This window comes from Leucopleurus acutus, assembly GCF_964270905.1.
Source record: "Leucopleurus acutus genome assembly, chromosome: X".
NCBI lineage: Eukaryota > Metazoa > Chordata > Mammalia > Artiodactyla > Delphinidae > Leucopleurus > Leucopleurus acutus.
The window spans coordinates 5567485-5581492 of record NC_139148.1 but is presented as its reverse complement, the minus strand read 5'-3'; positions in this window follow the sequence as shown (position 1 = coordinate 5581492).

The window sequence follows — 14008 nt, the reverse complement described above, 5'->3', positions numbered from 1 at the left end:
AGATCTTAATTTTTTTATCTTTTCACTTGGAAATGTAGTACACATTATAACTAGTTTTCCTATCAAAGGCTAATCTTTTTTTTTTTATAAATGTATTTATTTTTATTTTTGGCTGCGTTGGGTCTTTGTTGCTACAAGCGGGCTGTCTCTAGTTGCGGTGAGCGGGGTCTACTCTTCACTGCAGTGCGCGGGCTTCTCACTGCCATGGCTCCTCTTGTTGCAGAGTACGGGCTCTAGGCGCACGGGCTTCAGTAGTTGTGGCACACTGACTCAGCAGTTGTGGCTCGCGGGGTCTAGAGCGCAGGGTCAGTCGTTGTGGCACACGGGCTTAGCTGCTCCGCGTCATGTGGGATCTTCCCAGACCAGGGCTCAAACCCGTGTCCCCTGCATTGGCAGGCAGATCTTAACCACTGCGCCACCAGGGAAGCCCTCAAATGCTAACCTAACCATAAATATCTCAGACTGCATTTAGACACTTGTGGATTCTCTTCCACAAACTGAGGGCTGGGTTTTTGTGCTCTGCTGGTTTGGTTACACCATCTTTGAATCGCCCTTGCTTGTTCTGAACTATTCTGGGTAACCCTGGTGAGACCAGGAAGTTTTGCTTTCTTCTAACACAGCACTGAGGTCATTTCTTCTAATTTAGACACCATTATTTTGTCCAACTCTGTTCTCTGTAGACCCTGGGCTCCACAAAGACGCCTGAAGGCCAATGCTGAGTGGAAGGGGGGCCGCTGAACGTGTGTCTTCTGATCCATGAGCCACCGTGTTAACGTTTATAGGGGAGGAGGTCCCACGTCAGAGTTTGTTAATAGCCTGTCGGTCCATTTCCACAGGAACATGTGAAGGTCTTCACTTCTCGTCTGGAATCCCCTGGTTTGCTTCGGGTTTTCGTTAACCTCCCCACCTCCACCCGTCACCCTTGCTCCAGCCTGCGGTCTCTCAAGGCCTTGCTCTGTGCGCGTGTGCGTGTGTCTCTCCTCACCTTGACTGTTCTGCCCAACACATAAATCCATCACAGCAGAACAAATCCCCGAGCGTGAAATGACTTTCTGGAGGTGCATTTCCTCCGGCACCAGAAGAAACCCTCTCAAAAACGAGCTGCCACCGCGCAAAGCGTTTTAGAGGGTGAGGGTGTTTGATAAGCATGACACAAAAACGTCCAATTAAGACTGGTCAAGTCACTGTAACAGACAGAAAAACAGAAACTGTGAATTGCCAAATTAGATTGGGCCTAGACCACTGGTCCATTAACGTCCTCCAGGGTGTCCTTGATAATGTTCTCAACATCAGGCTTCACAGTAAGGCAGACATCTCCTGATAATGAACTTGACAGAGCACCAGACATGGATACAGGAGAAACGTCTTAACCTCAGAGGATCAAAATCTACCTTGTAATATTTAACATGATTTGTAAGCTTTCTTTTTCACTCTATAACCTAATATAGTTACGTTAATACAGAACCCAGTAGCTACATGGCTATTACATTTATATTTAAGTGAATTAAAATTAAATGAAATTAAAAATTAAGCTTCTCAGCCACCTTGGGCACATGTCAAGGGGTCAAAAGCCACATGTGGGTAGTGGTTACCCTACTGGACGGCACAGATCTGGAACCTCTGGGTCATCACGGGAAATCCCACTGGACGGTGCTGCTACAAGGGTATGCTGTGTCTGAGGACCGTCGTCAGGGCTTGTGTCTCTGTTCCGTGGGGTGAGCCTAGATTATCTCCTCTCACGTTAGCGTCAGTCTTTGGAAGGAGCGTGCAATCCCCCAGTTCTCTAGCAGTGCCATGCAACCCGCTTCTTCAGCTCTAAGCCACCAGCGGTCCCTCCCGCCCGCCAATAACCCCCCAACCTGGTATTCATAGCCCTCCCAGGTGTGGCCCAGCCCTTGTCCCTCCGCTGTCACCCTACACCCACTAGCCCTCCGCCCTCACCCTACATTCGCCCTGTGTTCCAGCTGGTGAGACTGCTCAGTCCTCTTTGAATTCTTGTCCCTACGAGACCCATAGAAACTTGGCTTCCTTAACCATCTGCCTCAGGTTTTTACTCCCAACAGAGTCCATTTACCTGTTTCTCTGCAGTCAGCTATAATTTTCCCCAGATGGGAGCCCCCGAGTCATTAAATGCTCTCGTTTGAGAACATACATCTTAGTCTCCCTCGCATTGCAGTGATGAATAGACACGCTTGTGGGTAAAATTCCCTGAGGACTCCAGCACGTCCCTGGGTCCCGTGCTCCAGCCCCGCTCTCTACGCCTGACATGCATTAGGCAGTCCATCCGGGCACTGAGAAGTAGATTTAAACACCCGGATAACACTTCGGAGACTTGTTTCAGTCTACACAGAGTTAGCATGAGCACTGAAAGCTACATTGCATCGATCAAAAACGTTAACTTTGCTCGCTTACAATTTCCATAGGACAATACGGCAGGAGGATAGAAGAGATACCTACTTCTATAATTTTATAATTGGGTATCATTCTATACTGATATAATGGGGGGGGATGGCATGTAGAACTATCCACTTTTTAGAAAATCTCCCACAAAAATCCTGCTTGTTTGAATCAAGAATATTTAGGTATAAGGGCGACAGAACCCCTTCCTTCTCTATGTCTCTACTTGTCTCTATGTGTCGTTCTCTCTCTCCACACACACACACCTGGTTCTTTTCCTGCTGCCGTCGTTTGTACGTCTCTCCGTGGCGGATTTTCTCTCTCGCTCTCACTCAGGTGTCCCTGTTTTTCATCGCTCTTACCCTCCTCAGCAAAGCCTGCTATTTCCATCCACGTTTTCTGCTCAGGCTGCCCGCTGTGTTTGAGCCTCTCCCTCCATGCTCTTCCCTGACCATCTCCCATCTCTGACCACCGTCCCACTCTCTTCCATGAACGCAATGCAGCCTCACAGCAAGGCCCCTTGCAGCTCTGGCCGTCTTGGTTGTTCAGGCGTAACTACATCGTTCCTGAGATATGCACCTAGGCTACACCCGGTTGAGAAGATGGAGGGAGCCGTTTTCAGCTCTGTTCGACCAAAAGTACACCCAGATATGCATTCTGGAGCAGCCAGAGCGTTCCAGGGAAAAATTCTGGGAAATCTGTGAAAGGCAAGAGCGCGACTCCATGGGGCCGGAACACTGGCCCTGAGTATGGCTCTGCTGTAGAGCGCCTCAAAACTCCGGGGTTACTGCAACTGTTCAGGTTTCCTAGTGTGCCGGGGGAACTGATCATTATACATATTTAAAATCAGTGTATTTAGCTCTAAAATATCTGATGATCAATTAAAGTGATACCTCCAAGCTTCCAATTTTATAAGTTGTTATGCATAATGATAAATTACCCAGCGGACCCCACTGCAGATACATAATCAAACGCACACAAAGCCCATTTGATCTAGAGGTGATGTGAACGGCTTCTGCACCTCTCATCCTCAAAGTGGCGTGTGAGAGAAGTCACACCGACTCAGGACTGTCAGGTCCCGTGACAAAAAGCATCCTTCCTACGGTGCCACTGAGCTTTTATTTCAATTCAAGCTGAGACACTCCTGTAGAGGAGGAACTCACACACGTGTCACTAGAATCATTTCTGGCCCTACGCTGCCTCTGCCCTGCTGTAACAGACGCAAACGCTTAGCACAGACACCACCATGCTCTGCTGTTCGAAACATGACCATCACCCCTGTGGAGTCAGACCCTAAGAGGACACAGCAGTCAGGGGTCTTTACTTCCGATTCATCCGTAGCAATAAAACATAGGATACGAGTCGAGAGAAATAGGCGGGTTCGCTTATGTCTCAGGTAGAAGCCCCAAACGCATTTGCCAGGACCCAGTGGAACGACACAGCCTCTCTCCTCCGGGGACGGCCCCATCGTGTTGGCGTGGTCGGACTGCCAGAAGGAGGAAATACTTGATTGACATGTGTGCTTTCAAGAGCCTAGGCAGGGGCGACAGCTTTTAGCACATACACACGAGATTTTATTTTAAAATAATGTACTTTGAAACCGGATTTTATGTGACAGATCGCTTTAAGGCGGGAGTTCACAGCCAGACCGCTTGATCAATAAAGAGAGCAATGTCTCCAAAGACGAGTGTCGGCCTAGACAGACACCCCTACCCTGCAGGTGAGGACGGCTGAGAGGTAACAGAGACGAGCGTGCCACAATCACACGGGCAGTCAGTGGCTCATCTTTAAGTAACTGACCACCTGCTGCATTTCCATATTGGTTCAAAGTCTGTTGTATGTGTTTTCCTCCATGAGACAATGATTTCAAGATGGGATTCAACGGAATGCCCTCGCTGAGCTCAAATAATTCAGAAGACCTTTCACTGATTCTAGGTGTCTGCCCTCCCCGCCAGGTTGTACAATATATAATGGTTTTGCCTTTGTTATCATGTTGCCTCAATAGGTATTAGGAAAACAAAGATCTGCCCAATCTCGCACCAGAGCCAAGCCCTGCAAGCCCTCTCCCAACATTACCCGGGCCTCTTCCACTGCCACCACGGTGAGGAACAGATACCATGTTCACATTTCAGCCCAGTTCAACCTGCGAGTCCCTAAGGATAAAGTCATCGATTACTCTAACAAATCCTGAATTAGCTCACTGCAAAATTAGCATGCAAAAACTGAGCTCCACTGTGATGTCGTTTTTTCCCCAGTTCATCTGTAGGTAGGTCCGAATTAATCAGACTGCAGGTCACTCACCCACCAAAACAAACCTGAGGTAAACTGAGAAGCAGTAAGAGAAAGGCCCTCTGCGGTGGCTGATGGCCTGTCGTCCATGCACTCGTATGCCCAGCAGGGCCAGGGTACAAAGTGCGTACAGTGTGCAGAATCGTGCTAGGGCTTCGCAGCACTCTACTTTTTTAACTGGCGCCACACTCATTTTCACGTCTCTGTTTCTGCCTTGCGTCTCCCACAACTGCCCAGACTGGAACTGCATCTGTGGCCATCTCCTTGTCCATATTATTTTCCCATGACTGCTCCCTCTCCGAAAGAGCAAACTGAAGTCTCTCATCTTCAGACCTCCGTCTTCTACCTTGCAGATTGCTTGACGGACCACTCCCACTAAAATTACTGCTTAGTACCACCTGGTCCAAATTCGCACGGGATCCATCGCCCCTTGTTACTTTTCCTTGTTTGCATATCCACTTATGTCACAGCAAATGTTCACCTTTCTAACAACTGCCCTGCCAATAAGCTAACCTGCCTTGGCTCTGCATGTTCTCATACTTAACAGACAAAACATTCTCACCCAAATCTCTCTGCTCCCTTTCACCCAGACACGTGAGGAATACCAGGAAAACCACACCCAAATGGCAGATGGATAACAATGCACTGCTGATCAACGAAATCCACTAGGGACTTTAAAATATCCAGAAAAACCAACACATTTTTTACTCGCACTCCATACCCACTGTTCACAGCTATTCTTTTAAAGGTTCACTGCTCTCCAATCCATTCCTGCCTCACTCCTTATACTCAGTAGAGGACACAATGCTTCCATCAGGGTAAAACCTCATCCAGCCAACGGGAACTCGTGTTCTCCCACTTCAAGTCCACCAGCCACCCAAGCCTGCACTGTCCCTTGTCATCCCCCCTGGGTCCTCCTGAGGGCAGCCCTCCTCTGTTCTCTGGACTCGACTCTCTCCCTATTAGCGACGTTAATCTTTACTACACCTTTGCTCTTTAGTCTTTCCTTTTCTACCGGAAGAATCATGAAAATATTTAAATATCTTTAAGTTTCTCATCAAGAAAGAAAGGCAGGAGCTTCCCGGGTGCAGGGGCTTCCCTGGCGCACAGCGCGTCCGGAGCCTGTGCTCCGCAACGGGAGAGGCCACAGCAGTGAGAGGCCCGCGTACCGCAAAAAAAAAAAAAAAAAAAAAGAAAGAAAGGCAGGCAGGACAGCAGGCAGTGAGGAGGGTAGAGGGGCAGGAAGGAAGGGGAGGAAGAAAGGGAAAACGGAGAAGGGAGCGGAGGGGAGAATAAAAGGGGGAATTTCTCTGTATTCTGACTTCCCTCCCCAGCTCCCAGCTTGTCGAGTCCAGCTGTGGTCCCCGCAGTGCCTGTTCCCACTTCCCCACGTGCAGCTCACCCCTCGGGCTGCTGCCACGTGTCTTCCACCCGGTCACTGCAGAAACGGCTCTGCAGAGGTTCCCACAGACTCCGGCCTGCAAAACTCGGTGGGGCCTTCCCACTCTTTCTCCTTCCTCCAAACTCGAAGGTTCTTCCTCCTTTTACTCAGTGGCCTTGGCTGCCCTCACCCATCCCTGCCAGCCAGCTCTCTCTTGGTGTTCCACGACAGAAGCCACGCCGTAACTAACGGAGGCGACAGGAGGTCATGTGTGTGGGGAGACGCACAGGAGGGGGGGAGGGGGCTGGCGCAGCACACGCGACACAGGACTCCCCCGGGGGCCAGGCTGGGCCGCCTCCCCGCGCTTGCACTCTCTCCACGGCACGAGCGCATGAGCGCCTGCTTCTCTCCAAACACAGGTTTACTCTTTCTGATGAGTGGGTCTAGCTGCAAATGCGGTCACCCGCGTGTCCCTCCGCTGCAAGTCCCCACGCCTCATACCTCCGAATCTATACACCGGAACAAAAGCGAGCCTTCTCTCGCCTCCACTTTGGAGCCTTCCAGAAAGAACATCCAACTGTCCCCTTGGCTCACACTGGACCCCTGCACCAATCCACTGTTGTCAGAACAGTGGCATACAAAAAACTACAAGGCAGCCTCCCACAGAATCTGGTTCCAGCCCATCTCTAAGAAGCAATGTGCACAGAGGAGTCATTTATTTTCGGCAAGGAAGGGGCACCTCGCGGCGTGCCGAGGAAGCACACGCTACGCGGCTGCTACGTCAGGCTCGAAGTGGGGGAGTTTCTCAATAGTCCTTCATTGACTTGCTGTCTCCTCACTCTGTACTTCCCACCTAGGCAACACTGCTGACATCATGATAACCATCCGTATTAGTCAGGGCTCTCCAGAGAAACAGAACCAATAGGAAACGTAAATATCTAGAAAGAGACGTATTCTAAGGAACTGGCTCATGCTATCAGGGAAGAATGGCAAGTTCCAAATCCACCAGGCTGGAGACCCAGGAAGAGCAGATACTGTAGTTCCAGTCTCAAGGCCATGTGCTGGCAGAATCTTCTTCCGCTCAGGAGAGGTCAGTCCTGTCCTACTCAGGCCTCTAGATGACTGGATGAGGCCCACCCACATTATGGAGGCAATCTGCTTTACTCAATGTCATCCAATTTAGACGTAAATCTCCTTCAAAAAGACACTCACAGAAACATGGAGAATAATGTTTGACCACACATCCAGACACCATGGCCCAGCAAAGCTGACATATAAAATTAATCATTATTCCATTCCTACCTCATGTTTCTCTTCAGAAATTCAGACCAGTAACCAAACGTCTGTCACTACTTATCTCCACTAATGTTTCGAAGACGCCTCAAGTTCACCAACCCCAGACGGAATGCATCACCTATTTCTTTAGGCTTGGATCCTTCTAGCATCCACTTCCCATGCACCCAGTTAATCCAACCACAACCTGAGATGTGTCCCTGAGGACCGCCCCCCACCTCGCCAATCTCCTCCCACCATCCAGTTACGAATGATGCCTGTCTTGTCAACTTCATCTGCAAACCTTCTCTCAACTGCATCTGATGTGCTCCAAACGCCACCACCACCCTCATACGAGCTGTCCTCGTCTCCAACCTATGTTACTGTCACGGCCTTCTCACTGCCCTTCCGTTCCCTTCTGTCTCTCCTTCTGCAGGGACGTCTAAGACGCTCAGAGCTTCTTAAACAGCCCTACAAGACACTCCCTCCTCCCTCCTCTCTCCAGATGATCGCACGCTATGCCTCCACCTGTAGTGGCCAGCCTCCTCCCATCCTATAAATACTCCCTGCAAGCGACAGTCTCTCAGTCCCTCAACCATCCAGGTGCTTTGCCCTCAAGGCGTGCCCTCGAACTACACGCACCACGCTTGTCCGAAGCTCTGCTCCCACCGGCCTGAAGAGCCAGCATGAATTCATCAGGGAAACCTTCTCTGCACCCCAAGACCAAAAACAGGGCTACCCACACGACATGTCCCATTTTAATGACATATCTTTGTGAGTATTTTAGTATCTGACTCTCCTCTAGTTTGACAGTTCCCTGAAAGCTGGGGTTTTGGTGAAGCAGACCTTCAGCTTCATTCAAAGAGTAAGTGTCCTAAAAATGCCTGTTAAATGAGTGGTTTTAAATTTTTCTTGGTCTTGATCTCATTTCAAAAAATTTTCCTATTGACAGTTGTAACCAAGAATAGCACCTCGGGCTTCCCTGGTGGCGCAGTGGTTGAGAGTCTGCCTGCCGATGCAGGGGACACGGGTTCGGGCCCCGGCCCAGGAAGATCCCACATGCCGCGGAGCGGCTGGGCCCGTGAGCCGTGGCCGCTGGGCCTGCGCGTCCGGAGCCTGTGCTCCGCAACGGGAGAGGCCACAGCAGTGAGAGGCCCGCGTACAGCAAAAAAAAAAAAAAAAAAAAAAAAAGCACTTCTCCATTTTCTCATTGATTTTTTGATTCCTCCTCTGTCACCATCTCCACAAACAATACTGAACATGGATATGAAAGAATTGAGCGTTGGCTGTGTTTTTCCAATTTAACTAGAAAAATCCTTCTCAAACGAAAGCAGACTTTCCATGAACCCACACATTTTGCTAACTCCTACTGCTGTACCTTTCTCAATAATTTTTTTATATAAATTTATTTATTTTTGGCTGTGTTGGGTCTTCGTTACTGTGCGCGGGCTTTCTCTAGCCGCGGAAAGCGCAGGCTTCTCATTGCAGTGGCTTCTCTTGTGGCGGAGCACGGGCTCTAGGTGTACAGGCTTCGTTAGTTGTGGCAGGTGGGCTCAGTAGTTGTGGCTCGCGGGCTCTAGAGTACAGGCTCAGTAGTTGTGGCACACGGGCTTAGTGGCTCCGCGGCATGTGGGACCTTCGTGGACCAGGGCTGCAACCCGTGTCCCGTGCACTGGCAGGTGGACTGTCAACCACTGCGCCCCCACGGAAGTCCCTGCAGTGCTTTTTAAGCAAACTCAGCAGCATTTCTGTGACAGAAGAAGCACAACTGTTTTTAACTGTCACAACCACTCACCTCCATCAGACTTTGTAGGCTGGACCACATCCACAAGGAAGATATATGGCTCTCTGGTTCTCATTAATGGTACGCTTTCATAATACCCCTGCCATCACACATGTATTCACCAGGTCCCGATAACAGCAAGTAGATGCTCAAATACGATCATTACGTCTAAAAATCTGTACCTCTTTGTACTATGGAAATTCTGTAGAGCAAAGAGTTCTTTAAAAACGTACCCTAGCACGTGCATAAATGCACTGCACGGAGTCTTCAGGTTTGAGTTTGATTCAGTAAAACCTAAGTATAATCAACACAACTATGTAATTCTTGGACGTTTAAATATTTAGACGTTAAAAATATATATTTGGAGATTTAATCCTCATCAGCCAGTTTTAGGTAGAAAATAATACTGACAATGCGCTTTAAACAAAGCATAGTAAACTGAAAAAGGACTGTGGCACAGTTTAATGAAACATGCCATTTACACTGCTAACCCCTGCGCCGGAAATACAGGAACCCCTCAAATATCAGTGAAGGGTTAATGATTACAGGGGAAAACCATGACATCCAGTGGCCAAAGACTTTCGATGCTGCATAAATTTCTCTGTCCCCTCTTCATCAGTCACCCATCCATCCATCTAGCTACCCATCTAGATAGCTGTTTATGTATAGAATGAAATTCACAATATTGAAATAGGCAAGGCATTCATGAACAATTTTGTATTTTCACATGCATGCATAAAAATTATCCTTTTTATTTTGAGAAACCGTGGATGCTAATGTATAGTTTATGCACGGATATATGGTATCTGCGTCAACAAAACTGTGAGTGTATCTCTTAAGTACATACACCCATTTGCAAAGAACCCCTTAATCTTCATTCATGCTTAGAATTCATTCTGTCCTGGCCCACTTTTTTTTCTTTTGAAAAAACGCTCAGAGAAAAGTGAAATGAATTATTTCACTTAGTGAACTAATAACAGAAGTGGACCTTGTTTATATATGAATAGAGCACTGCATGATAAAAAGGGGGCCTTAAGGATGGGTAAATTTATTCATACATTTGTTGCTTCTCTTTCCTTGGCCATTGTCATTTATTACAATTTTTCCTCCTTCATGTCATTACTTATGTAAACCTAAGAAGTTATACTAGCGATTTATAAGGAGAAGTCCCAGATTCCGACCCTGTCACTACCGATTTGTAACTATGACCATGCTCCTCAAGCCCCTGAAAGTTTAGTGTCTTTATTTGAAATAAGGGATATTTTTTTACCTATCATGCAAAGACTATACTCCCTCTGCTTCACATTACATCCCTGTGACTTATTTATTTTATAACTGGTATTGTGCACCTTTTACTCCCCTTCACCTATTTTGCCCGTCCTCCCACAGCCTCCCTTCTGGCAACTATTAGATTGTTCTCTGTGTCTGTGAGTCTGTTCCTGTTTTGTTGTATTTGTCCATTTGTTCTGTCTTTTATATTCCACATGTAAGTGAAAAAAATATAATGAGTCTTTCTCTGACTAATGTTATTATGGCTGAGTAGTATTCCATTGTGTGTGTTTCTATGTATGTCTGTATATATATACACGTGCCACATCTTCTTTATCCATTCCTCTGTCGATGGACACTTAGGTTGCTTCCATGTCTTCACTATTATAAACGGTGCTGCTGTGAACACTGTGGTGCGTGTATCTTCTTAAATTAGTGTTTTCATTTTCTGGGGATAAATACCCAGGAGTGGAATTCTACATCATATAGTAGTTCCACTTTTAATGTTTTTGAGGAACTTCCATTCTGTTTTCCACAGTGGCTGCACCACTTTACATTCGCACCAACACTGCACAAGGGTTCCCTTTTCTCCACATGCTTGCCAGCACTTGTTATTTGTTGTCGCTTTGATGACGGCCATTCTGACCAGTGTGAGGTGATACCTCACTGGAGTTTTGGTTTGCATTTCCCCAATGATTAGTGATGTTCAGCACCTTTTCATGCGCCTACTGGCATCGGCATGTCTTATTTGGAAAAATGTCTATTCCTACCTTCTGCCCATTTTTAAATGATTTTGTTTGTTGTTTTTGACACTGAGTTGCATGAGTTCTTTATACATACACCCACAGAGGTCTCTATGGGTTATATATTAAACCTTCTATCAGGCATATCATTTGCAAATATCTTCTATTCAGTAGGTTGCATTTTTGTTTTGTTGGTTTACTTCACTGTGCAAAAGCCTTTTAGTCTGACCTGGTCCGATTTGTTTATTTTTGTTTTTGCTTCCCTCACCTGAGGAGAGAGATCCACAAAAATATTGCTAAGACTGATGTCAAAGAGCAGATTGCCTGTGTTTTTTTTTCTTTTAGGAGTTTTATGGTTTCAAGTCTTACATTTAAGTCTTTAAACCATTCTGAGTTAATTATTGTGTATGGTGTGAGACAGTGGTACCGTTTCTTTTTTTTTTTTTTGCATGTATCTGTCCAGTTTTCCCAACATCATTTATTAAAGGGGCTATCTTTTCCGCATTGTATATTCTTGTCTCCTTCATCAAAAATTGACCGTTTTGTGTGGTTTGTGTCTTCAGTTCCAGAATACTCTAATTAGCTTTCAATCATCTATACCCTGACTAACCCATCTGAGCCAGAGTGTCTGTCACATGGACGGTTAGAGAATAACAGAGGTCTCCATGGGTTATATCATTTCTAAACCAATTTTTAAAGGCAAGAAAACCTGGCCAGAGAAAAATAAAAAGCACACACTAAAAATAAAAATAATGTAGCCAAATTCAGAAAAAAAATGAAGAACATAGTTGAAAATGATCCAAAAATAACAATTTTCACATTCTGGACACAGGAGAAATAGAGTTGATTATTTTTCTTTTGGTTTTAGTGCCTGTGGAAACTTCATCATAAACTAGCAGGCTTTCAGAGTAATTTTGTTTAAAAAAAAGATACAATATAAAATAGACTAACCAAGAGAAAAATACATACATAGTGTACATTAATATAAACATGTTTTCACATATGAACACAGGGCAATTATCTATCATTTTGGAGCAGTTACATGGAGCTGTTCTGTTAAAGCTCCATGGCCTGAAAAAGAAAATTGTCCTAACTTCAGATAATGCTTCATTGATTCATTCATTCATTAATCCATTCATTCACTCAGTATCTCAGCAAATATTTATAATTGTTTTCTTCTCAGTAAAAGACTATGCTAGCACTATAAGATATCCAAATCTATTTGATAATAATCCTGGGCTCTGCAAACTTAGAGTAAGACATAATTTTATCACTAAAGTATATAACTGGACTTAAAATATTTCCTACCAGCTTTAACTTTAAGAAATAGGAGGGACTAGGGACTTCCCTGATGGTCCAGTGGGGAACAATGCAGGGGGCCCAGGTTCGATCCTTGGTCGGGGAACTAGATCCCGCATGCCACAGCCAAGAGTCCACATGCCCCTACTAAGAGCCCGCATCTCACACCAGTCAGAATGGCCCTCATCAAAAAGTCTACAAACAGGGCTTCCCTGGTGGCACAGTGGTTGGGAGTCCACCTGCCGATGCGGGGGACGTGGGTTCGTGCCCCGGTCCGAGAGGATCTCACATGCCGCGGAGTGGCTGGGCCTGTGAGCCATGGCCGCTGAGCCTGCAGGTCCAGAGCCTGTGCTCCTCAGCGGGAGAGGCCACAGCAGTAAGAGGCCCGAGTACCGCAAAAAAAAAAAAAAAAAAAAAAAAAAAGAGTCTACAAACAATAAATGCTGGAGAGGATGTGGAGAAAAGGGAACTCTCCTACACTGTTGGTGGGAAGGTAAGTTGGTGCAGCTACTATGGAGAACACTACGGAGGTTCCTTAAAAAACTAAAAATAGAGTTCCCATATGATCCAGCAATCCCACTCCTGGGCATACATCCAGAGAAAACCATGGTTTGAAAAGATACATGCACCCCAATGCTAACTGCAGCACTTTTTACAATAGCCAAGACATGGAAGCAACCTAAATGCCCATCAACAGAGGAACAGATAAAGATGCGCTACATACACACAGTGGAATATTACTCAGCTATTAAGAAGAATGAAATAATGCCATTTGCTGCAACATGGATGCAACTAGAGATTATCATACTAAGTGAAGTAAGAAAAAGAAAGACAAATATCACATATATGTGGAATCTAAAAAACATGATACAAATGAACATATTTACAAAACAGAAACAGACTCACAGACGTAGAGAAAGAACCTATGGTTACCGGGGGAAGGGGGGAAGGGACAGATAGATTGGGAGTGTGAAATTGACATGTACACACTGCTATATTTAAAATAGATAACCAACAAGGAACTACTGTATAGCACAGGGAACTCTGCTCAATATTTTGTAATAACCCAAGTGGGAAAAGAACTTGAAAAAGAAGAGATACACGTATTATGTATAACTGAATCACTTTGCTATACACCTGAAACTAACACAACTCCAATGTAAAATACTGGATATATACTCCAACATAAAAGTTAAAAAAATAAACAAACAAAAGAAGAAGACAAGAAAAACAAAAGACCTAAGGTAAGATTTTGCTCCTTATGTATTAATAATGAATTCAAATACAATATTAATGTTTAAAATAAATATCTTCCCTTAATTATCATAAGCATCTACTTTTCTGCTTACACACAAAAACCTTACAAATTCAAATAATAAAAAGGTGTTTTCAATTTGCACTCAGTAATAGACATATTTTGGATAAAGAGAATCTTTAAAAAAAACATATCATCTGTGTGGAAATTCCCTGGCGGCCCAGTTGTTAGGACTCTGCTCTTCCACTGCTGAGGGTATGGGTTCGATCCCTGGTCGGGGAACTAAGACCCAGCAAGCCGTGTGGTGCGGCAAAAATAAA